This window comes from Struthio camelus, chromosome 3, assembly GCF_040807025.1.
Source record: "Struthio camelus isolate bStrCam1 chromosome 3, bStrCam1.hap1, whole genome shotgun sequence".
In the NCBI taxonomy this organism is placed as follows: domain Eukaryota; kingdom Metazoa; phylum Chordata; class Aves; order Struthioniformes; family Struthionidae; genus Struthio; species Struthio camelus.
In genome coordinates, this window is record NC_090944.1 from 109445411 (window position 1) to 109471751 (window position 26341).

Consider the following 26341-nt stretch of genomic DNA (forward strand, 5'->3'; position numbering starts at 1 on the left):
GAATTAAGTGCATTTTTCTTTAATCCCCCTTAAAACTTACTTCTATGTTATTTTTACCACTATTTTTCCTAGGACTGGTGTCCTGCTCTTTGAATATTAGAATGATATTAATCTTTCTAACCTTCTGAAACTTTCCTGCTGTTGCAAAATCTGGTCCCGAGTTTCCATCAGCCAACACTTTTATGGCTTTAAAAGGTGCAGTTTATCTAGGACAGCAGATTTTAAAATATTTTTTTCTGGCTGATATTGTTTAACTTTGGTATTTGCTATTATGGGGCCAAATCCACCACCTACCTGTTAAATCCATGCTTGGCGGCTTACTGCTGACCTGAGCAGTATTTTATCATCCTTGTGTGTATATCATCCTTCTTTTGAAGTATTAGAACAGAAATGCTAACAAATACTTCTGTTTCATCTTTAATATTATCAACACATCTACTTTTTCCTTTACACAAAGGACGAGGACATGCTGAGACTAATTTTTTGTTTCCAAACACAAAAAGGCTTTCTCTTCTCTTCTTTTTTTTCCCTGAAGTCCATCAACCCTATATCTTTCCTGAAGTCTTTTTTTTCTCTTATTAATGTTTTCATTTTATAACTTTAAGTTAGTATCAATGAATATTGATTATTTCTTAATTTATTATCTATATCTTTTTTTCCTAATGATTTGCTGCTAACTGAATGCTTTTTTTGGCTGAAGTTGTCTTCTCTCCAGAATGAATCATGGCTCTTGAGACATCTAAAAAGCTCTACTTAAAGGAGTCTCAAATAGACATTAATTTAAATGGAAGCAAAACTGGATTCATCTGTGGCTGTCTAGGTTTACTCTCATATACATAAGTGTTGGCTAATAGTGAAACTCATTCTGTGCTTTGGGCTACAATACTGATCAGCCGGCACCTCTGTGGTAAAACCTTTTGTTAAGGAAGGATGTCTACATGGTCAGAGTCCTTCTGCTGAATCAGCATTGTGTCCTGCATACTTTTCACATCAGTGCCTGCTCAACAGAAATGGGAGAAAGAAGAAAGGATAGAGTAGGATTTGAGGGTGGTAAATAAGAACCTGATCTCACTTTCTTGACCCGTTTCAGGTGTCCTAGGTTATATGGGCAAGTAAAGTTGACCCTCTGTGCCTCCCTGTCGGAGACAACGGGAGACAAGCACATCCTATGATGATCAACAAGCCTCAGTTTATTTGCGCATTCTTATGACTTATATAACAGAGTTAATTAGTTCATGCATATTGTAACAGCCAAGTTCCTTATAGGTTTGGTACAATTTAGTGCTTATCTTGCAAAACAGTTAACCTCGTGTTAACGTACGTGAGTCCTTCTTAACCGCAGTCAGTTATTTACAGCTTCGTTTGTGCTGATTTAGTATTTGACCCTCGTTTCACATCCGCTTCTTCAAGCGCTTCCTCAGACACGAATTTCGCGTGCTTCTTATTGCCCTCTGGCATGTAGCCATCTTGCAGTGAGACTTCCCACACCTCCCTTCCTGCAGGATGGAAATAATAGTACTACTTTGCCTCAAAGGGATATTATGATAAGATAAACTTTAGTGATTATAATGAAATACTTGGAAAAAACTGTGATGAGGAACAGGTGAACACTTAAAAGGCCCAAAGGAGCCATGTCTGTGCTTCTCGCTTAGTGACATTAAGAGTCATCTCCAGGCATAAAACCAAAATTGTTGACTTTGGTGGCCTTGAATGACTTTGCAGTTTGGCATGCATTGGGTGGGAGTTTCAGTGCCCTCCTCAGGGCCCGCATGTTGTCCTTGGAGGCCATTCTCTGGTGGTGACCGTTGTTTGCTCCCTGAAAGCTTCCAACAGGTGTCTTTTTTCTTCCTCTGTAATTTTTCTGTTGCTTATCTGTTTTCCTGGTGCCATCTCTTTTAGGCCTTTGAGGTTAAGGACATTTTTACTCTTCATGTCTCCAACATTGTCTTTTTTTCCCTTAGCTGCTGATGCTCTCCCACATCCTGCTAAGACAAGGTGCAGAATGTGACTGCTGAACGACAGCCATGCTGCTCTCCTGGGGCTATACCACAGAACAGGCTTCCTCAGTGCAAGATGCTGGCTCTCCTCACCAGTGTATGTACAGAAGGGCGTAGTTTCTGCAGCCCTATATATTACATGAGTTCACACATGCATACGCATTGGTTGCAGTTATTGGTTGCAAGAGCTGTTGTATGTTACCAACAGGTTACCTCAGTGGCTAAAAGTGTGAGGTTGTGGTGAACTGATCCTCGTTCAGAAAACTTTCTTCTTGGTGTGCAGGGAAGGTCATTTAAATCCAGGTGAGTTCATAGATGCATACAGTTCCCCAGGTCGATATACAGCTGACAGGGCCGGCTGTAGTTATGAAGCATAGCAGTAGGGGTGAAGAGCCTGGGCCCTAGGATTACTCCTGGACACTCTTTATTATGAAACTACGGTATCTGAGTAGTAGGAGCTATATAACTACATTTACTTATCTCACTTGCTTCACTCTCTCTTCTATCCACGCGCGTTACTAGGGTGTTTTTTTGGCTTTAAACTCTCTATTTACAGCCCTCTCTGGACTATGTGCCTTTCCACTCCATTTACATCACAGCAGGACACTTCATAATCTCAGGTTACATATTTTTCCCTGCCACACCACTAGCGTGGGTGTAATTTACACTCATGCAACAATTTACAGCAATTCTTTTATTGGCGTGCATTCAGCTCTCAGTTAATCAGTGCATCAGATTCAAATACACTTCCAAAGCATATGCATAGAGGCAAGCAAACCAACAGTGGGTCATTATTTCAGTAGCCCGTTATTGAGAATATCATGTCATTTAGTATATAAGAAAAAATGTGTGACTGTTTTTCATAGAGAATAAAAGGCATAAATTGTATATGAGTGTCTCAATCAACATAAATTCCTTTTTAACTGCTCATCTCAGTCTTATACAACCTCAGGTAATATGACCTTCTTAATTGCCATATTTACAATAGAAATTTGATACTGGACTGATTGCAAATGTATTTCTAATGGATTTTCCCTAGAGGCATTTCAATAAAGCCTGGTAAGCAACCTTTTCATTGCTTTTTTCTGTTACTTGTAAAAATGTTCTTCTTAAAAGCTGTCAGTTTTAACAAATGATCATCCATTTGGGTTTTCTTGCCTTTCATTTCCATGCTGAACTTTGTTCGTTGTAATTTCTTGTAATAAGAATGGCATAAGGAGCTTGTTCCAAAAGATTTCTCTTATTCTGAAAAAGTGACCCTAAATTTAAGCTTCCTGTAGTTAATGGTGCCTTCAACTCGGGACACCTTTATGCTGATAATGCGTCTGAAGAAATAAGTAAAATAAATTGAATGAAGCAATGGCAAGAGGAGGATGGGGGGAGATGTCATCTGCAATTCTGAAGTCCATTGTCTCATAAGCAGTAAATAAACTCTATCCGCACAAATGCCAACATTGCTCATCTGTATTAGTGGTTCAGCTGGTAGCTGTGATACAGGGGAAAGTCCCAGTTTAAGTGTGGGCCTAATGAAAATTTATGCAAATCATAATTCTAGAAGGATTTTGCCTGAGAATGAGGACAAATTTGGGATCAGAGCCAAAAAGAGGGGAAGGTAGTAACAATCAGCAGTAGCTGAAAGACATCCGAACTTGAGAAGGATAGGGAGAACCCAAAAGAGACCAACCAGATAGATAGGGAAAGATTTGTGGGGAGCTCTTGTAAAATAAATCGTGGGAAGTATAGAAAGGAAAGTTATCGGAAACCTGAAAAATCTGAACGGAGTGGCACAGCAGAAAACTCTGGTTGAAAATCTTGGATAGGAGAAGTCATGAGTTTTGAGGGAAGGAAAAACAGTGACTCTGGAGTGGATAGGAAGGAAATTAAATGCATTTGGAGATAAGCCAAGGGAACTGAAGGTGAGGGCTGAAAGAAATGCAGCATTAATGAGACACTTTTTGAGAATAAGAGACTGAGGGTTGTCCGTTGACATCAACTTGAATTGAAAAGTTTTTGACTACCACAGTCTCTGAGAGCCACATAGTCCAAGTCTGAAAGGAGCTGAGGCTATACAGAGGGAAGAAGGCTTTCAGTATCAGAAAGCAGTGAGGACCCTAGGTGATCTCTAGCTGATGCAGACTAAGTCTGCAGAGGGCCAAATTCTGCTCTCAGTTTCCCTGGAGAAAATGGAGAAAATTTACCAGTTTCCCTGAAAAAATTCCCACAGGCTTAAAAGAGTGCCATAATTGTCCAGCTGAGACCAGAGTTTGGCTCTTCTGCTAGCAGCAAGGAGTTCATATTGAACTTTTTCTAACACATACAAATTAATTCAGCTAAGCTGCCCATAGCTTCCATACATTGTATAAGGAAGTGTGAAAATAGCTGAAATGATTTGTTATATATAGCTATGGACAGGAATGTGCTATTTTGTAAGAATTGTTTGCAGAATTGTTTTTACCAGCATATAGGTGAATCCTGCCATCTATGTTAATTGATTTATTCCATATATTTATCATTATTTCTGGAATGATCCACAACCCATTTTTGTTAAAAATGCCATTAAATTTCTAATCCAGTGTTTTTCTTTTTTTTTTTTAAAACCCACTGATGTTAAACCCAAAGAAGTTTTAGCTGAGATACTGTTGTGAGGCATATGAAAATCAGAAAGTAGTCTGCAAACACTAAACCACAAAAAAGTTATCTTCAGTAATGTCTTTCTTAAAGTATTCAATTCAAGTTGAAAGATAAGTATTTGAACGATTTGGTTGTTCTGATACTAATATTAATAAATATTCTCACTTTTACAGTATGAAACCAAATATAATCAGACACACATGTTTTGATTTAAATATATCTGGTTCTTCAGTATAATTCAACGAAACATGTTCTATGACACATTCATACGCTGCTTCGTACTTCCAGAGTTGCTGGAGAAGAGAATGGTTCTTTACATCAAACATAATTACACATTAATCAGCATAATAAATGTCTTCCATCAAAGGGGCTGTGATATAATGAAAGCTGCTCCAAATTTGTTAAGGAAGCTAGAGTGATCCCTGTAATGAGATGTTGGGATGAAGCCCACAGCTCAAATCTGTCCATGAATAAAGCTTTCTTCCCCTCCCTTATTTCCATTTTTTTGAGGTTAAAAGTTAAAAAGCCCAATTCTAGAAAGTGCTGAGTACCTGCGGAAACATACAGAGCACCCTCAGCAATCTCTGTGCTGAGCTGCTTGCAAGATCACCCTACAATTCAGAAACTGGACTCTGTGCAGTAACTGGCTATTTAAATAATGAAAGCCCATTATGCAAAAACTGTGCTGGGATATTCTTGTACTGTAATACTGCTTTCATACTTTCTTGACATGTCTGTAATGAAAAACATGCATCTTTTAGTAAAACTGAAAGGAAGATAGACCTATTATGCTTGGATTTTATTAATTTTGATATGCATTTTAGCACAAATAATGAATAAAATTTCAGGAGAGTGAAAGTAAACATTAGGATATTTTTTAGGTGAAATGGGAGCAAAATATTTGCATAAAGATCTGTATCTGCTAATCAGTTTATCAGCTCCCTAAGCTCTGGTTTAGTGGTGTTTTCACTGCAGCATTTACTGGAACACCATCAAGAAATCCACTCAGTGTCTTTGATTAAGAGCAACCAAACAGACACCAGCAGAAAACTCTCATCTTTATTTCAGTGATTTGATGTAAGTGGAAAAAATATGGTTTCACTGAATAGAATGAAATTATCAGAGTCCAGGATTTTTCTCCTCCCTTTTCCCTTCTTTTTATCCAGAGGTTGTGATCATATTTTCCATTTTCTGCAGTCTTAGATTAATGGATAATCTTGGCTCACCTAGGACTGTATGCTGGGTATTTCCTTCCCTGCTGACCATGTCATCTGGTGTGTTTGTGCAGTCCTGCTGTGACTTGCTCACATGCTGGATAAACAAACTTTTTTCTCATTCTCTTTCTTCAGTCTCATTTCCCGCTCTCTCCCTGTCTTCAAATAGGCCCCTTAGCGCTCTGTAATGGATCTATACATACTGTTGTAAAGCTTGGTATTGGATTATAAAGTTGCTACATGGCAAGTATCCTGCACTGGCAATAAACTTACCTCCTTTTCTCACCCATATCCCTAAGAAATTCAGCAGACAGCTGAATGTTTCATGACAGCAGTTCTTGTTTGCGAATGTCGCCTCTCTGAGAATTTGTGTCAGTTTGATACAGAGCACATTAAGTTAGAAGAAAGGAGCTCCTAAACACAAAACCAAACCAAACCCAAAAACCTTAAGAGTGCAAAACTCCTTGGACTCCTGCCATTTTTGAAAGGAAGAATAGGGGTCAGTGTTCATGCTTCAGGATAGATTGGATAGATACTGTATGTTAGAAGGAAGTATGCTTATAAAGGATTTTCCATAGTTATAAGCTAAGCATAAAAAATAAAGTTATTCTACCCTACAGCAGTGTAAATTCAGCTGCTTGAGGAAACTCTAAACCAGTGACACTGGTCACGCAAGTTGCCTAGTCATGTTCTATCTTTTGAAATGATTAAAAAATGCTAAAGAAGGAGAGATTGTCAGGTTATTTAGAGTAAAGTCATTATCTTAGCAATTTTTTCCCCTTGCTCCTGAGGCACCTTCCTGTCTGTGAGTTAATAATGTTTTTAAATGTAAGAAACTAGTTGTGACAGATAACCGCTATGTACGGATGTGTGTGCACATGTGTTGATGCATGTGCATGCTTATGCTCATGGCCTAGGAATTGTCCTAGAAGCATATAAGGAAATGAGATTTTTGCATTGTGCATGCAATTCACTGGGTGTGAATTAAGTATTACTTTTTCTGCTATATCGTATCAATGGTGACTGTGATCAACGGGGAAGGTGTCAATTAAGGAAACTGAAGACAATTTTTCTCTGCAGCAGAAAGACAGTACAAGATCCAAAGAGGACAGGTGTCCTGCACTAATCCGCGATTTGTTGTAAGTTTCTTTACGGCCTGGCAGACCTCTTCAGTTTCAAGTTATGTCCATTGTGCTTTTGTGCAGAGTCTGCCAATGAAGATGTTACTGAAACATTCTCTGTTTATGGCGGAAAAGAAGGATCTCTGGCCTTGCCTGGGATCAATAGTCTTTTGGCAGTTTGATGGATGCAGTGGTGATTTTCTTAAATGTCAGGGATGAATATTTGGCTGCGTTTCAAGTTTTAGAAAATAGTAATTCCAATTTAGAAATTGCTTGGTGGAGTTGTCCCAGCTCTCCAAACATCTTTCCCTTGGCCTTGGGAACCCTTTTTTCCTAGGATAATCTCACCAATATCCATTAACTTTTAATTTCAATCTTAGGTCTGATTCTCTACTGGTAAAGGCAAGGGAAGCTCTGCACTGACATGCAGTCAAGCACTCTCTGTTTTGCAGCGTTAGGTCTTACAAATATTTTTGAAATATTACCTTCTTATATATGTTTATATAATTAATATGCAACACAGCTTTATTAATTATACTTTTTCAGGAAGACAAAATCAGTTCCCAAGACTTTTGTTATCCTTTTAATACATCTTTATAAAGCAAGTGCCTAAATTTAAGCCTAAAGAGATCCAAAAAGATGTTTTCTTTGACAGTATATTGTCATGAGATATATGGACCTCAATTTTTTAGTTTATTTACTAAGTTTATGTTTATTGCATTCTGTTCCTCATATGCTAACAGCTTCAAGTCTTTGGCTAAGTTTATGATGTTTTTAAGATATGTTTATGTTTAATTTATGTGTTTTTCCTTTAATATTGTTTTAGCACTTTGCTAATGTTACTGTGAAAAAAAGAAAGAAAGAGCCAGAAATACTCCCAGCAACTTCTATAAACACATATCTTGGAAATCTTGATCTGGAGAAGGAATCAAAACACCTACAGCATATGACAATTCTTGTCACTGGTAATAGTTACTTTCTGGTCCTATTTACTGGTGTTACAAAATACTTTTAGGCTATTTGGTAGGAATATTTTCTACTGAGAGCAAAAGAAATTGTATTTATTCAGAACTGTAAAAAAGCTGTGTTCTTCATTAAAAAAGCAAACAAAACAAATAGTCTTAAGCTAAAGAGGTAATTTTTTTTTCCAAAACACTTCCTTTATCAGTGTTGGAGAATCAATTTCTACACAAGATTTCAATCTTAAAAATAACTCTTCTGACTTCATACTGACAGAAACATCCTCTAATGTGAAAGGAAAGGCATGTTTTTGGAAAATGCTTCCTGGAAGAAGCTAATCAGTATAAAAGGGAAATGGTCAGCAGCATCTGTGCGAATTTTGAGGAAAAATTGAAGTAATTCAACTGTTGGAGATATTTTTCAGAAACAAGAAAGCATGCTATTTTCCTGAGCTATGTATACTGTACTTCTTGCCTCTCCCCTGGGGGAGGTGTTTTACTTTTTTACTTTGAAGGATTTGAGAAAAAACAAAAGGGGAGAGTAAGTTATAATAAAGTTTTTATATGTATATAAAATACACACACACACACACACACACACACACACACACACACACACACACAAATATATGTATATATACACATATGACCATCTCTTTTGCTCTTCAATTAACACTATTGATCTTGATCAGTGAACTAAATACTCTGTGTTACAGATCCCTTTATGCCTTTCCCTCAGTATATGTGTAATCCTGTAGCTTTGTTTTGCCTTTTTTCTACGAAGGTCTAGGATGGTCAGCCCCAGCGGATGTGACAGCTGCAATTTTACTACGCACGCAGGCATCTCAGTTGTTGCAGCAAAGTCTCCTGCTTGAGCTGCGGCCATAGGAGGTCTCTCTTTGATCTTCAGCTCAGGAGTGGAGGAAAGGCAGGCAGAGAGAGAAAGAAGCAAGACAATGGTGAAACGCAGCGGGGGCAAAGAGCTCAGGGCAGGGCGCAGGCCCAGTGGTGGAGGCAGCGTGGCAGAGAAGCAGGTGTGCTCTCTACTGGGACATGTTCTGCTAGGACGTGCTCTACTCGGACATGCTGCCCAGGGGCGACAGGCCTTTGACTGTTGTAAAACTTCCACTGTAAAGAATATGAAGATGCCAAGCAGATGGGAAAGGACAAAAGAGAAGGATGACTCTAAGGTTATAAGTAGGACTAGCGCTTTTTTGGCCATCTCTGGAAAATCCACCAATCTAGGAATGTGGAGCTCTGTTTCCGTTCCATTTCTCTGCACCCTTGAGCAAGTCACTTTGCCTCTGTATCTGGGCTTTTTCCTTCCCTCTAGCCTCCGCTCATCTCTGCTGCCTTGTCTGCTTTGAGTACAAACCCGTTGGACAGGAATTGTCTCTCACTGTGTGTGTGTGTAACATGCATTGCAACGGTGGTTCTGATTTCCCATTTGGTGACACTGTAATACAGTATTTGGAGTTGCCTCCAGATCCGGAAATACACCTATGCTTAAAAACATGCTTTAAAAAGACGAATCTTAGCCACCAATGTATTTTATAACTCTAAGGGTGTAGCCAGCAGTTTGTTGGAGCGCTGCTCCTGAGTTCATGTCCGGAGAGGCCTGATTGTGGTTTATTTTTTATTATCCAATCCTATCCTTTCATACTGGACCTAAAAATTACCCAAAGATATTTTTTTGAAGAAACACCATAATCATGCAATTCTGGCTTCTGCCAGACCCTTAAAGGGACCTTTGCCGATCCCACTCCCGTCCTGGCAGACAGGACGAGTTTATTCTGGCTTTGTAAACTGTAAAACAGGCTGCCCAGGAGAGAGATGAATACAGCAACTGTTTGTTATATAGAATACAGTTATTTTGGTTTCTTGCCAATAATGCTAGAGTGCCAACAGATGTTCCACAGGTGATTAGAGTCTGCACAGGTAAGCACAGGGAAACTAAGTGAGTTACGATATGGCTGGAGTTTCTAGCCTTAGGTTAAATTACTAGAACCCTAGATTAAATCTGCCAGCCTGAAAATGTCTTGCATTTGGTATTTTCTTGGGTTGAAAATCATTTCCTGAGGGAGGTGCTTAGGTCTGAACATGGTCTTTGGTAGAGGAAGCCAGTTCTTTTTTTTTTTTTAATTAAGGAAAATAGTGTCATTTTTTAGGGAGAACGATGGTTACCAGTAGAAATAAAGCATTGCTGGCTTCCAGATTTGGAAACCCAAATGTACTGCACGTCATTTCTGATGTGCAATATCTTATCTTTGCCTGTAAAAAGTCAGGGTTAAGCCTAGGGACCATAGCTGGCTTTGGAGGGAAGGAGTGAGCCTGGGAGACTGGGCAGTGTAAGCTGTAAGCCTGGGCTGCTGTCCTGGACTTGTATTTCCCTGATAAGCTCGCTACCTGGTTCTCTGCCAGAGGCCAGACTTAGTACACACCACAGTTGATCTGGCCACTTAACCGAGGTGGGCATTTTTACTGTTTGTTTTGTTTTTTATTTCTTGAGCAGCAAGCCCTGCTCCCAGAACAAAAAGTGTCGTAGCTAGTGCTACGCAATGGGCGCACAGCAGAGGCTCGACCTGAGAGAGCATCAGGTGTACGAGACCTCCCCCTCAGCCTGTTCCCTGGGCAGCGTTGCAGTTGTTCCAAAGCGCAAGCCCTGCATCGAGAGGATTTTCAGGCCTAAAGTTCATTCCAGAGGAAAATGGCATGAATGTTACATAGAAAACACTGTACTAGGCAATGGCTGAGTTTTACACGTTGACTTCAATGGAGTCTTTCATGCCACTGAAAGATTGCAATCTGATCCTGTGCTTTACTTTCTCTTGGTTGTAGTCTAAGAGGAGTTGAACATTATTTTTTTAGGAGTCTGGCCCTAAAAATTTGATTTTATTCCAGAATGGAAGCAGTAATGTTTGTAGCTCCTGCATTATCACTGTGTATATTGTTCCAGACAGCATCATCTTTGTTTAAATACACTTTCAGATGCAAGAGTGAGTATATTGAATACGCTGATGTTTGGCCTTGTTTCCTTACTCATATACCTGCAGGTCTTTCATGGCTGTAGTCTTCTGTTGATGCATATGTTTCTGGTCTACAGGCAGTCTTTCACAGCATCGTTAACTGTAGTGTGCTCTTTAAAAGAGAGCCATGGGAAACACCTGCCTTTTATAGTTGCCAAGTTTTTTTTTTATATGTAGCCCTCATTGTGTTGTGCTTATTGTATATAGAGGGAGAGAGAGTGTGTATCGTGTGTGTGTGTATACATATGTGATTAGCACAATGTATATATATATCTTGTGTATATAGGTACATACATATACATACATATGCACACATATGTATATATAAAGATTCTGGTAGTTAACATGAAATAATAACAGTGCATCAGCTAATAGCTTTGATGACCTTACTCTGCGGAATTTCATACTGTGAATTTATATAAATTTATTGTTTTCAATTATAGACTTTAAAAAATATTATCATGCACTTTACCAAGCCAGTAAGAAACCAGCAAACAAGTGTCTACCTACCTCTGTACAGTAAGTACATTGAGTTCTACTTTTAGGTATAACTTAGTTTAAATTATATGCTTATGTTTTAACTAAGGAGCTGAATGTTTTGTTTCTGTGATGCAGAACCTGACTCTATATTTATTAGGGGTAAGAGAAACCAATAGGCAATGGCAAATGAATGCATATTTTTGCATCAGGTAATTTCTTTTGCCTAGGAGTATACAGGGTTACTGTATTAGTGTTTGTGGTTGGCATGTCAAAATTGAAGATAGGAATAGGAAAATACACAATTGGACATGGGTACCCTGGGTGGGGCCGGCAGGGGGTAAGCTCTGGTGACCATCTCATAGACCAAAAAAAACCTGGTTTTACAAACTGGTCTTTAAAAGCATCATTCTTCTTGAAGGTGGAGAGTAGGTTATCTTGGAAAGGATACTTTCACCACTGGCACACAAGCTAGCAATTTTCTATTTCTAGTGTGAGAAATAGAGAAGCCCTATCTTGTAAGGGGGAGAGCTATGAAAGTAATTGCTCCTTGGCCCATCAAAGCAGTTGATGCCCGAGAGCACTACTGATAGGTGATTTGGATGGTACTAAAAGATGCTGCTATGGGAAGCCATGAGCACAGCGTATCAAAAGGCCAGAAGTAAAACTACAGGTGTCATCTTGGGAAGGAACAGAAATACAATGTTTATTTTATAAATGTTACTTCTCTGAGCTGGAATAGAAAAATCTTCCCAAAGACAGGAGACAATGTGGAAAAATGCAAGAATGCAGGAGTAGGGTATGGTGTGCCACAGAAAATTACCAGCTCATAGAAATAATAACAAAAAAAGGACTTCCTGTATTTTATTACTATGGTTTTCCGACTAATGTCAAAGTTCTCCTATTAGGATAGGTTGGCAGCCCCCGGACAGCAGGTCCTCCAGATGACTGTTTGTTTTTGCTTGGAACATGTTTCACATCCAACTCTTTTGAGATGCTTTCCAATTTAAATAAAGCCCCAAATCAGCCATTTAAAAGGAACTTTTGCTGAACAAATATGCTTTGAAAACAAGCACAAACCTGTAAAGCTTCTCTCCATTTTGTGAAAATATTCCAAATGCCTCAAAAAGGAGTAAAGAAATAGCATAATTTGAGGCCTCAAAGATGGAGTTATTTAGCTTTCCAAACATGTCTGTTGCTGTTAAATCCTACAGACAGCAGGAGACGGCATAGAAATAGTCCCTCTGAGTTAAAGATGAGCAGCATCATGAAAAAGCTAGTGTTGAGGATAAAATATTAATAAAACAGGAGTTTGTCAACCAGCATGTTGCGAACTGTGATTACAAGACTGTTAAAAGCCAACCGCGAAGGTACCGTGGAAGCACCCCCTTGGGTAAGGAGAGACAGCTTGGTGAAGAAGCTGTGAACTGTTGACAGGAGTAGTTAATAGAAAGGCTTGTACGGGTGCAGTTCTCCCCAGCAGATCAGGTGGTGACATTTCAGAGCCATTTCATCAGGGGAGGGGAGTGAGATGTGCAAGGCAATGATCTTAGAGCATTGTGATAGCATTCCCTGAAGGGAGAAGGAAAAATAAATTAGATCAGTGATCTCCTTGAGCAGAGCTGCCAGTTGCTAGCATCTCTGAAGGGAGGACACAAGTCGGGATGACAACGCTGAAGGAAAAAGAGGAACTAATTTGTCTGCTTGTACAAATTTATTATTTTTATTGTACTAACAGTGGGGACCCCTGTTCAAGGAGGTCAGGACTTGACAAATGTTTATTAAACAATCCCTTTCTGAAGCTAAGTTATCGTGGAACTGGGCAGATAGGCAGGCTTGAAAATGTTGTTTTCCTTGAGATAGGATATTTTCAACCAGAAGTATCAGAGCCCTGTTGGCCACTCCTGCAGCTGCCCAGGAAGAAGGATTTGCAAGAAGAATCCTTAAGTTATCAGAGATATCATTATATTTTAAAATACAGTTGCAGTTTTGGCTAGCACTGGTGTCCTTGCTTGTCCTGCAGATGCAATGTCTTACAAATCTAATCTGAACTTATGCTTTTTATTGCAGTGTGTGCTACTAATCCTTTAAAGATCATCATTAATTTTTCTCCCCTTTATAATGGATCTGAGCTTTTTTTTTTGGATGTGGATGGAGTTTTGCCAGAAAGGATTTTGTGGTTTCATTCAGCAATATGAAAACTCGTGTGCTTGTCTCTGCAGGTATGGAGGGGTGAAAATCAGGCAGTTGCAAGAATGTGGGTAATGACTTTATTTGTTCATGTGATTTTTCCAGAGAGCAAGCTGGTCCTCAGTCCTTGAAAATGTGACTCAAAATGAGACAGAAAATTTTTCTAGCCCAAATGCTGAAGCCTATCTTAAAATACAAGCATTGCTTTGTGGCACTAACATTCATTACTGCATAAAATTGTATATGCAATAATCAATAATTAGCTGCTGCTAATGAATGAAGTTAACTGTTCATGACTTTAAGCTACCTTGATTAGAAAATCAGAAAATATTTTGCATTTTATGGGTAGCCCTTAGTACTTCAACAAGCTGAAGACCAGGCCCAGAGTGACGGGACATTCATTTTGTTCTGAGGTCAGCTATGTTAGGACCCTCTGCTATTGAGCAATGTCACCTCTGTTGCCTTGTAGGGTAGCCTACAAATGTGACTTTGCCTTGTCAGGGGAATGTTTAGGCTCTGGTGTGAGCAGGTGATGCCAAGCTGAGCCCCACAAGGGAAGTTGCTCTTGGCATGGACCACAGCCTGGTTTTCAGTTGTCCTGCATAGCAGGACAGCAGGTGTTAGTGCTACTGCCCACTGCAGTTCACAACAATGTTCAGAACCACAGGAAAGGATGATCTTTTTAAAAAAAAAAAAAGAAGAAAAATGAAAGAAAAAAGAAAAAAAACAGATCTTAGGATCTTAGATCTTACTATATGGAAATAATAGTGAGGATTAATACCTCGCACATGGTTTTCATATCTGGATCTTTGTGCTGCAACTTGCAGTGGAGATGATTTGCAGTGTGTGATAGGACATGTAGCTCAGGGTCATGGTTAAAGGGGAGGGGTGGCATAGTTCTGAAAACCTTCTTCATCAGTCCTGGCCCCAAGCCCCATACAGTTGCCTGTCTGGACTGGACTCATCTCCTTAGCAGCAGCAACTGCATTTTCCCTCAGCAAGTCAATATATTTTTCCAAGAAGGCAGCAGTATATGGCAAGGCTTTTCTTCACTGGAATACATTCAGTATTGCACTGAGTTTTTCATGCCTAAAAATTGAGCTGCTTCAGCCTTTCGGCAGGATAGCACTAGTCTGAAACATGGAATTAGTTTAATATCTTGTGATGGAACTAATGTTAACACTTTTCTTTTCCCACTGGCAACATGGAGCCTTCGTTTGGCCTTGTCACTGCCAACTATTTTTCAACTCATGGGCAACAGCCTCCCTTCTCTACAATCAAAAATATGGAATTGCTCTGTTCCTCAAACAGGAAATCAAAAGATTAATTCTTAGTGATAATACGGAGCCAATAAAGATCAGCAGCCATAAGAGATGAAGACTGCAATATTTTACTAAAATATTTCTTTGAAAAGATGTTTTAAAAGGAGATTGATGACATCAGGGGGGCTGTAAGGGAGAGAAAGACCATGCAATAAAGAAAATCTAGCATGATCTCAAATAAAAGCCAATTTTTTTTTGAACTAACTGATTTTTAGTTTTGATTAATTACTTGACACTGGAAATTGGACATTAACAGCATAAAGTCCATTGTGGAAATGTACTCACTGAGAATCACTAATGCAAAGCTAAAGGTTTAGAGTAACAATTAGACAGGCTCACTATTTTAGCTTTTTGTATTTTGTGTGTGTGTGCAAGGAGTCAGCACTGTTGTTTATCTGATAACCCCTGGGGTCGGAGGATTTTGTGCTCGTAATGGGTACAGCAGCATAACCAACAGAGTAGGATCAAATCTAGTTATAAGCAGAAACGCATTGCTTCCATTTGTGATCCTGTATTTCAATGTGAAGCATATTTTAGAGTCAGTAGGGGATGTTTAGGGAAAATCGTTGACATGAAGGGAAAGCAAATGAGACTAACAGTATTCTCCACATTTTAGAAGCAAACTATCCAGCACGTTGTGAGCCCAGTTCATTGCAGAAGGCCACTTGTCTCAGTTTTTTACAAAAGACATCTTATTCTTTGCAGAGAGGCTAATACTTTGCTAAATTTCCTGAAGAATGTGTAGTCAGAAACCTTAGATCTGAATGCTAAAGGTGCAAGAAACAGCTTAGAAAATGTTATAAACCTGTATACAGCTAAACAGTTACAGTCTAAAATGACATTTCCTTTCTGAATTAGAGGAAGAGAGGAATATAGCTTCGGTGAGTCCTGGATGCTGCATACTCTCTCTACATGGTGGGTCCAGCAGAGAAGCCACTATCTCAGTGCATCGCTATATACAGCCATTTCACTCTTTTCCTACATTTTGCTGTGATCTGCTCGCAAGCATTCACATACCTCGACACCTGCACAAGAGATGTGTGTTAAAGTCATGTAATGGCTATCCAGGCCTTGTTGTGATTAGAGCTGCTGCAAGCAGCTCCCCAGAGAGTCCGACTCTGGCGAATAAGTTCCTCCAGGCAGATTTGGAACAGCTCAGAAACTCACTTCCGTCTTCTCAAGAAGTTTTGGATGAAAAGACAAGTCTGCAAGCTGCTAATACTTACATTTTTGTATTCAGCTGTGCTGTCTGAGTGATATCAGTTATCAGTACAGAGACACAGACCAAAAAAAAAAGGAGAAACCTTGTGCTTGCAGTAAAACATGGATACCTTTAAGCTCTTTGAGGGTGGGAGGAAGAGAGCTGGAGATTAGCTGTGTGGGGGTGTGTTAATGGAGGTATTTCTCCACTGACTTCAGCCGAGATCTCTCAAGGCTCATAAATTTGGCTAGCAGGGTTTTTGTTTTTGCTGTTGATGAATGATATGGATTGCTAGGTAGCTTTTTTCTTCTCTCTCTCTTCTTTTTGCAACCCCTCTCATCTCAGATAAGAAGAAACTGCCAGAATAATGAGACCAAAATTGCTAGGCTTTCATTTCGTTTCATATGTTTTAGCAAAATCTATGTTATTCTCCATTGGTGTTTTTCCTCCTGAAATAGTGAGACTTTTTGAAAAATTATGAAAAATGTCTTGACAGTGTTCTTTTAAAGTATATTATTTCTACCAAGTCATTTTATAAACTACTGTAAAATTTCAAGGGTCCGGACAAGTCCAGTCATGATTCAGCTTTTCTGTAGATCCAGCAGTCCACATTTCTTTTAAATGAATGGATAAGTCCCTCCTCATTTATTCTCCTGATGAACTGAAGCATTCGGTAAATACAGAACGTTAACTGATTATGTTAAACAGTAGCAAGGAAGAGAATCCACGGAGTTTCCTTTTCTTTCAGTAGAGAAATCTGTATTTCCCTCAAGAGCCTTTTTAAAGACCTTCAGAATAAAACTCGCGAGACTGAAGTACCATTAATTAATCACAGCCTGAGTTTCTGGCACATGACATACTGCAGCTTTCAGTACTGTCCAGGTCCTGAGACTTTAATATTGGAAATCCTAGACAGGTTTCACAGAAGCACCTGTCTGTTGTGTCTCATTGTTTAGTTTTGTCCTCTTTTTTTTGCTTTTTCTGTGTGCTCTAATGATGAATCGAGCATCATTTGAGTTACTATTCTGACATTAATATTACTGCAGGGAATATCTGAAAGGGAGATGAAGATTACTGAGAAGAAAGCTGATCTGGTTTTCATAGTTGTAAGGACATATATTCAAAACAAAATCTCCTTTTAAATTAAAACTCTTCCTCTAACAGACCAAGTTACTTGTTTTAGGAAATGACTTGTGCAAGCGTTCTTTGTTTTAAGAAAACTGTAGGAGTTTAGTAAACAGAAACACCTACTCAGTTCACAAATCTTTTGTTTCAAGAAGATTTTTAAAGCATGTTTCAGACAGCTTTGTGACTTATACATTCCTGTGTGGTTCATGTTTATAGTAGGTCTCTTTCTTTAGCAGTTAAATTATGTCATCTCTCTTGCCTGTACCAAGAACTATTTTCTCCAGGACAACTTCGCACTGTTTTGTAAATGTGCAAATACATTCAGATAAAAAAAAAAAAAGACTTTATCAACATTGCATATTTGGACTAGACTTAACTAAAAAGTGTGAAGGAATATAACATGGTTTTAATCTCTTAATTAAAATGTAAAATGTAAGGCATTCACTATGATTTATTTCCTTATATGATCAGACATATGACATTAGGACAGGAAGGTCATAGCTTCAGACAGAGACACACAGGACAGCAGGAGATTTCCACAGCTCATTTAAAATAAGTTCATAGTTTTCTGGCATCTCCAGACTTCTGGGTCTTGTTGCTAAGGAAAAGAGAAACTTAAGGACAAGGGAGGTTTGAAATCTATTGTAGCTTTCTGTGATTTTGACTTATTCTGGCTTTTCTATCTGAGTATTGGTTCTATTAACAGTTTAACTATCAAATTATTTTCTGTCGTTCCAGTGATGTATTTATATAGATTTTTGAATCATTTTAAGCGTTACTTAAATATAAGTAATTCCTTTCTGTTCCACCTATACACTCAAACTGCTGTACAGTGTCTTTACTGGGAGAGGGGGAAGAGTGTTATTAATAGTAAATATGAAACATTTTAAATATAAGCCTTCTGAAATTATCCATCAGTCCCTATTAAATGTGTGGTTCAGCTAGTGTTTGTGGTGGCATAGCTGGTGCAAATTGCCAGTTGCTCCCACTGCCGCACTCTGCAGACTTCTTCTAAGCAGGTTCAGTTGCAATAATCGTTTCAAATGCCAGGAAACGCTTGCCTACCTGTAGGCTCTGCATTGCCCTTCTTTCCCTCAGTGGTGAGGCTGTGGTGAGAATTCTGGCAGAGGATTCAGGAATATCAGCTATTGCAGCCAAGCAACTCAAACAAGAAAGAGGAATAGCCTTTTTTTCATTTGAGAGCCTTCTTGATTATGGGCCACATCCCTGTGTGTGCCACAGAACCAGCAGTGTTTAGGAGATCAGTTTGCAAGCTGACATGGAGGTACCTGCTGGGGTGTGAGAGGAGGAAAGGAAAGTGGGAGCAATCATCTCATGAAAATACTGCTCTTAAAGGTTTCCATATCATGTGCATAGAAGCTGCCTTCTGTAAAAAAAAAAAAAAAAAAAAAAAAAAAAGCATCAGAAAGAAACACTGCTTTGTGGGCATCCTGGATGTAAATACATCTTTGTGCACATCTGTGCTGGAATGCAGATACAGATCATTAATGTCTATTTTCTGAAGGTGATCCAAAGTATCAATCACCTGAGTTACTACAGTAAAACCTGTCTTTTAATGAAACAAAAGTGAGACGTGAAAATAAAAGGTAACCTACTTTTAAATGTTTATAGAAGATAAGGGTTTAACCACAAGTCTTTCATCAAATGGAAGACAGTAGGAAAAAAAAGTTTAGAAAATGCCCTTTGGCTGCTCTTTACTGTGTGGTGAAACCTCACAGTATCTCACCTCATATACTATATGGGCCCTAAAGGCAGCTGGAAATGTTTAGAAATATGTCTATTTTGGTACACGGCTGCCTCTCTATCTGTTATATACAGCAGCGTTTCAGGGACGGGAGATATTTGCTTAAATGAAAAGCCCAGACCAAAGTGTGAGATGGTAAATGGCGCTCGAGGGTATACAGCAGTCTAAACAGTGCCCTCTGTTAAAAGAATCAGCCACCTGACTGCTCGTTAGTTAGCAGTAAATAATGAGCAATAGCTTGAGGCAGGAGCTCAGAAGTGCAGATGTCCCAAAGTATTCACCCAGTTTGTAGTGTCATGAGATCTATAGTGTCGTAAGGTAAAATACACTTAATCCCTCTTCTGAGTGAAGTAAAGCATTTTACAGTCTTTGTGGAGTCTAGTAATTTTGTATAATCTTTTCAGTGAGGATATCAAAAAACAAAATGCAAAGTGCATGAGATCAGGCCATGACTGCATATTTTCCCCCGTCCCTGTGATAGTACATGCTGAAAGGGCATTTAGCGATAACTGATCACTCCTAGAAATTCCCCCATCAGGATGCCATCCCACGTGGGCAGTGGGTGACACGGTTTGAATCAGACTAATTCCAAATCTGAATTTCTCAAATGTCTCCTGTTGCTTGAATGGAAGGACCAACATCCCAAACTACAGTTGCACTGAAAGGGAGGCGGGCAGAGGCTAGGCTCTGGAAAAGCCCTGTGAAGTTTAACAGTGATGATGCCGTTGCAAGGAACTGCAGAAATCTAATAAGGTTGAGTAGAAATTGTTTAAAAACCCATGGACGGTTTGTAAAAATAAAAGTTATGTCTTTTTCTGTTGGGGTATTTTTAATCCATCTTAGAGAGTTCTATCGCAATGATGTTTTTCTTTGCTAAATTTTATAGGTTGGTGTGTGTTTTGGGTGCTATCTATATTCAGAAAGTATTTGTGGTAGTTTTCATTAGCATTTCAGTTATGAGGAAACCTCTGTCCTATTAAATTTTAGTGAAACTTAGCTCCTAGATGCCTGCATTTTCTCTTTTCTGACTGTTCCTTTTCCCTTTTATCTGTTTTTCCCAGTCTTCGGGTACAGCTCGCAGGCAGTATGAGGCCATGTGAACTAACAATTTAGAAGGGAAGATCGGAAAAGAACAAAAAGTCAAGGTCCATTCTCCATCTCTAGCCTGAAACTCTGAAGCCACCAGTTTCAGAGGACATCACTCCTTTGCTCTGGAGAAAAGGAGGCATGTTATGCAGGCGTCGGTTCTGGCTCCTTGACCCTTTGGCAGGGCATCAGAGCACAGCCTTGGACTCCAGTCTGCAGGTAGGTTTCACTCTCTTTTGTATCGGATGTCATATGTCATCCTCTCTCTGCAGCTCATATCAGCCTCTACTTAAATGTTTCTTTGATGTATCCAGCTTAGTCTCATACCAGACAGCTTCCACAAAGGTGTGTAGCCAGGTGTCTCTGCAAAGGAGGATATTCTAGGCAGACTCTTATGCCATGGCTATTATACGCTTTTCAAATCATTCACCACTGTAATCACTGCCCGTGGGTATGCAGGTTGAGGTTCCTCCTTTTCTGTCTATGCTCTATTCACAGCAGGTTTCTTACCTCCTCCTTGAAATAATCTGCCTCTACTTCTGGCTTATTTGCTATGCTTTGCCTGTTCATTATCTTAACTCAAAATGCTGGCCTGAATCAAGCCCACCTCCTGCCTTCTTATTTTTTAGCACTATGTCAAATCCTGTTTGCTGAGAATTTTAAACAGATTTTTCTCTGGTCTGAAACATCAAACAAGCATTGCCTGGGAGCAATATAACCCCCATAACTCAGGTTTAACTCAGGAAGTATTTTGTATAGGAAGAGCTAAGTTGCAAGTCCAGATTCTTTTATTCCTGTATGCCTCTAATCTATCTCAGCATATATGCCATAGGCAGAGGGGATATTTTCAAACAGATGGGGAACCGTGCAGTATTGCATGTGTGGAAAGGAAGACGGGCACCACTGCTGATTTCCCCAGTGGAAAGAGGTGGAGGAGCTGTGTCCTCCCCTGTGTGTGCTGAGTCAGGGCCATCCTCACTCTTGACCTCTTCTTCTCCAGCTGATGCTGGTGTGCAGATTCCCTCCTTAGGTCTTACATCTGCTCAGAAGAGTTTATCTGACTGGGCGTCCAGGCTCAAAGCTAAAGAGGATCTCTGCCAAACTGTGTCTGAACAGCAATGGACCTGAAAATGCTGCTGTGTTACTACCCTCTCTGTGCCTGCTCTGTGGGTTTTATTCTGTGACATAATTGATCTTGGACTTTTTATGATCATTAAGCTTTCACGCTCTCTATCTTTCTCTCTCTCACATGCATTTGCACACACAGAAATTTAAAAAGAAAATGCAAGTGGAAAGAAAAGCGGGAAATCCAACCTCAATAAACTCTCCATAAAATCCACAAATTAAGGGCAAGTAGATCATGAAAGCATATTAGTCAGGGAGCTATAAATTCCAGCAAATTGATTGTCAAATATAATCAAAAACATACTATAATATATATTAAGCTGGAATAAATACCACAAACCAACCTCAGGCTGTAAATGTTTAAGATTAGCCCTTCGTAGCGGATATACCTGAGGCACAAATAAAGAAAGTGGGAAGGATTAAAACCCAAAAAAAAAAGTATCCTAACAATGGGAATTGAAATGAGATGAATTACACTCAGAAATTGACTATAAGCCACCGGGTGGCTTGGAAGACTTTCATGGCATAGATGTATCATCATGTGCTGTTTGGCAGTGATCAAGTCTCCTCTTCTTGAGCAGACCCTATAGAAAAGCCTTGGCTGGTGTTCCTCAAAGAGTGTGTCCTACTCGCTGTGTGTGGAGGTGGGAAATGACTTGATTTGAGTGGAAAAGATTCAAGATTGTTCCCTGGGACTCCAGGAGCTCCTGTGGCTGCAGTATGACTATGAACTTATCACCAGGACCCTGTAAGCTCAGGGAGGGCGTCTGGGAGGTGATGGCCCCTGTTACAGGCTGTCCCATGCTTGGCGAGTGCCAAGTCCCATGCTTGGCGAGTGCTTTCTCCACAAGCAGCAGCCTGCTTCCTGGCTGGGGCACCTCAGGAAAGGCTGACCCAGCTCAAGGTGACCAGAGACCTCCAGAAGCTAACTCACACTTTGCAGTGCCCATCAGTACCTGCTGAATGCTGATGGGCTGATGGCTTTCAGATCATTTGTTAAATTTCTATGTACTCTCTTTTAAAACAAAACACATGTTTTAACCTTCAAAATTAATGTATGCACCCAGTAGCTCAAAGCTGACAAGAGCCCCTATTTGATCAAATAGTGTGCAATAGTTTCTATTTGTAATCTGAAATGATCTGACCAGGATTGCCAGTGCTTGGGCTAGAAGCCAGTTTCTCCTTTATTTAGTATATATTCAGTACCGGTTGCCTAGGGTGCCTTCCTGTCTGCATTATTAATGTGACATAGGCCTATGGTTTCCAGTATCATATATGTGGAATTTCTTTTCTCAGAACCCGAGCAATTCAAATATAATCCTCCAGTGGGAAAGCTGTTTAAAAGTTATGGCATTGGGCCTTCTATTTGAAGCCATTTAGCTTAAAACAAGGAATGCATGATGTCATAACCTACAGCATCGTTTCTGAGCCAGGGTGTCTGCATTATAAGGGACCTTCTGGCTTAGCCAGCATATTAATTATGTCAAGCGGGAGAAACTGAAATCATGCTGACAAACTGATGCAGCAGGGCATGGCAAACCACAGCATCGCTGGGCTGAAGAAACCAGCCACCGAACCACGCGAAGGCTCGCAGCCACCCTGAATAAATCCATTCGAGGCCAAATGCTGGTTACATCGAAGCCAGTGTTGCCATGCTGACCTGGAAGAAAAATCTATTTTCATCTGGAACTGCAGTTTGGATGGTGCAATGCAAATGATAGCATTTGAGGTTAAAATGGAGCTCCACTGTCTGAACTGGCTACAGGAACTGACTGCATAACTGTCCCAAATGCTTAAGTGAAAATATCAAGCAGTTTTGCTTCACATCAAGCCTGTATTGCATAATGTTTCCTTCTGTCAGTAACTTTTGCCAAAGACCTTCAGGTGAAGATAGACTTGAGAAGAGTCCTGAAGCTGCTCGAAACCTGATACTTCCTTCCTGGCAGGATTAGAGTCACACTGTCAATAGCATGTCAGTGCAAAATGGAAGCAGCGATGTTTACAAAATTAACAAATGGACTTCAAGTTAAACACTAGGCAATTTGTGAGACAGCTTTTTTTTTCCAAGTGTTGACCAGTCTCCCGAGATTACTTGCAGGTGAATGTTCTGTTATTCTTTCTGGATTGACTTATTCTAACATCATGTCATTTTTAATTGCTTTTCTTGAGAAAATATGCTTGCAACTCCATCCTGTTAGCCTCCTTAGAGTGCTCTCGATGTTAACCTTTTCCCAAGGCTGCATTCACCTTTCTTAAATCATATGTATGGTTTTACTGCCTTCAAATCAATTACTTCAGTAGGGAATATGAAGCTGTACTCGGTATACGATATGTGCCGTATTGTATCAGGCCCTGAGCTTGCGTAGAGGAGCAAGACTAAACGGCATAGGCTTGGTTTTCTTTGGGCCTGATCCTGCAAAGGTTTACGTGCTGCACGTATTACGAGCAATCTTGCCGACTTTGGTGGGACTGCACACAGAAAGGAGAAGCGTGTGTGAAGCTTCACAGAATTGAGGCTTAAAACACTAAATCATAAAGTGGGGAAAAGCCAGAGCGGTCATCACAAGACACACTGGTGAAGGCACACAGCAGCGGGCAGCACCCTATCTGCCTGCAATGTGGCTGACTGCTTCTCTTTGCTAGACCTCCATCCTCCCTCTGGTAATCCCAAAACTGAACAGTCCGTGTGCTCATACCAAGATCTTTGTGTCTCGGGGGTCCCCGCGTGGCTACAAACCCCTAGAAACCCCTTGGCAGGAGTGAGTCACCTATGCTTATCATCACCACTAGCAGTTTGCAATGAAGTAAATGGGCAACATGATATTTTTAACAAACCCAACTATACCCGATGGGCTGAAAGTACCTCACTTGTTTCGACAAGTAGCAAATATGAAGCTGGAGGAGAAGGCAGTAAAGTATCCAGAACTGAAATGAATATCGCTACTTTTCACCAAGCTTGCAGGGCACTTTGCAATAGGATTGAAATATCTGTGTTGGTTGTTCTGAAAAAAAAAAAAAAAAGATTTGCTGCCAAGGTTTTATGAGGAAGAAACTACAGTAATGCATTATTTTATTTATACAGTGTTTATCACTTTCTTCCTTTTAGTCTGCACCATTAAATTTAAAAGGCAGGTCTATCAGCATCTAATGTTTCTTCAAAACACCGTGTAGTGTCTAGAAAACTGAACTGTCAGATATGCTTGTCATATACACATATTTTGTTATTAAATGTGTTTGGGCATGAGTTTTGGCAGGATTTCTTCACAACTATCTTGAACTTTTCCTGACACCTTTTATGGCACGTAACACATCTGCAACTCAGGGCTTGGTAAGCCCTTAACTCTTTAATTATGAGCCGAGAAACTCCCTTCATAATTATTGTCCTATAAGCAATATGACCTAATTCTCATGCCAAAGCCCAGAAATTCATGCTGCAGGTGCTTCAGTTTGTTTGGCTGCTTTTTCAATAGTTTTTGCTAGTGTAGCTTTCACTCTCTGCATTTTTGTGTCAGAATAATCCTGAAGCACTTTCCAGTCACTTGCTAGGTGACATGACTGATATCTATCATTTGTTACTTTTTGTTGCCTCTTGATTCTTCAAGTGCCAGCTGTGCTCAGTTCTCATATAGTGCACACTGTATGGGACATGATTAACTGGAGGACTGATTTCCTCCTGTAAAGGGTAAGAGTTTAGTACTGGTGTTTGCGTAGCACCAAGTAATGCCAGAAACCTTCTCTTTTAAAGCAAGTGGGAATTATTTAAGCACTGCAGAAAATAAAATAACAATACCTATATAGCTGATGTGACTAATGCTAGATAAATCCCATTTTACCCTATGGGTAAACTGAACTAGAAACTGCCTCAGTGTCTTGCCAAAGGCCGCAGAGGAAATCGGTGCCAGAGAATGAACAGACTCTGCGAATCCCAGCTCCGTAGCCTCAGTGCGATCGCTTTGAAATGTTCATTTCCTTCTATTGGATTGATTTTAAAGAAAATAATGAAACAGGGAATTCTGCTCTCTTCCTTATGGCCTGAGGGAGGAGGTCAGGAAAAAGTTTATCTGATCATTTAATTAATTTAATAAAAGAGGAATTACCTACAAAGTTGTATTCATGACATTTCTATACAAACCATAAATCTTGCATATATTTTATTCTTTATTAAGTTAACAAGCAAAGACACTATGAACTACAATAGACTGGAAGGCACTTCCATCCTTTAAAAGTATTAGAAAGTTCTGTCTCCTCATACCACATATATATGCATTTATATGCACACACAATTTTATGTATGCCTAAATATATCTAAACAAGAATATTTTACTTTCTTAGGCTCTAAAGTGAGAGCATGTGCTTCAGTGTTAAATATATTTCTAGTCCCCTTCACATTCAAGTTGATCACCTTACTGAAAAAAGGAGTTTTTATTCTTCCTCAAATCTGGAGTTGCTAGCAGAGCCCCGTCAGCCAACAGTGTCCTTCTGCAGCCTTTCAGAACATGTACAAATGGCAAAAGGTGTTAAGAGATGCAGGCCACGAGGCCAAGAAGTGTAATGATGGATTTATTATTGAAAAGTGTATGCACTTTTCTGAAGTATTATTCAAACTTCAAGCTTCTCTTAAAGTTGCTCTTTAAAGAATACTGAAATAGAGGAACTCCAGAGAGGAACCCAAAGGACCCTTCCTGCATAATGAATTATGGAAAAGCTCCGTGTCAATAACAATCATCAAAACAGTGTAGCTATTCCCTAGTTTTATACACTGAAGGAAAGTGAGCTTAAACTTCATCAAAACTCCAGACCCAAACAAATTCAAACTTTTGGATTAGTTCATACTTGGATTTGAATTTAACGATTTGGACTGCTTTCTATAACCATACTGTCTGTGCAAGAGAAGCTTGTTTATGACTATGTTTTTCCAGACATTAGTGTTAATAATCTTTGATAAAGCTTTCTGAGGTTCAAGATCAGTACCACCTGGAATCTTGTTTAAAAAGAGCAAAGTATTTTCCTACCTCTTCCCATGCAGCTGAGTAATTACTTTAGGTTGGATGTCTTTGTGCTAAATAGTATTACTTCAAACCCTGTGCATGTCAAACATA

General features: G+C 39.6%; 1 long non-coding RNA gene across 1 annotated transcript in view; it reads left to right on the forward strand.

Annotated features, from left to right (window-relative positions):
• Window positions 1-26341, forward strand: part of LOC138066834 (uncharacterized) — a 59507-nt gene that overhangs the window by 9942 nt on the left and 23224 nt on the right. Inside the window, exons 6-8 of the long non-coding RNA XR_011140379.1 lie at window positions 1962-2094; window positions 2206-2300; window positions 20093-20336. This is a non-coding gene — a long non-coding RNA (uncharacterized lncRNA). The remainder of the gene's footprint in view (window positions 1-1961; window positions 2095-2205; window positions 2301-20092; window positions 20337-26341) is intronic.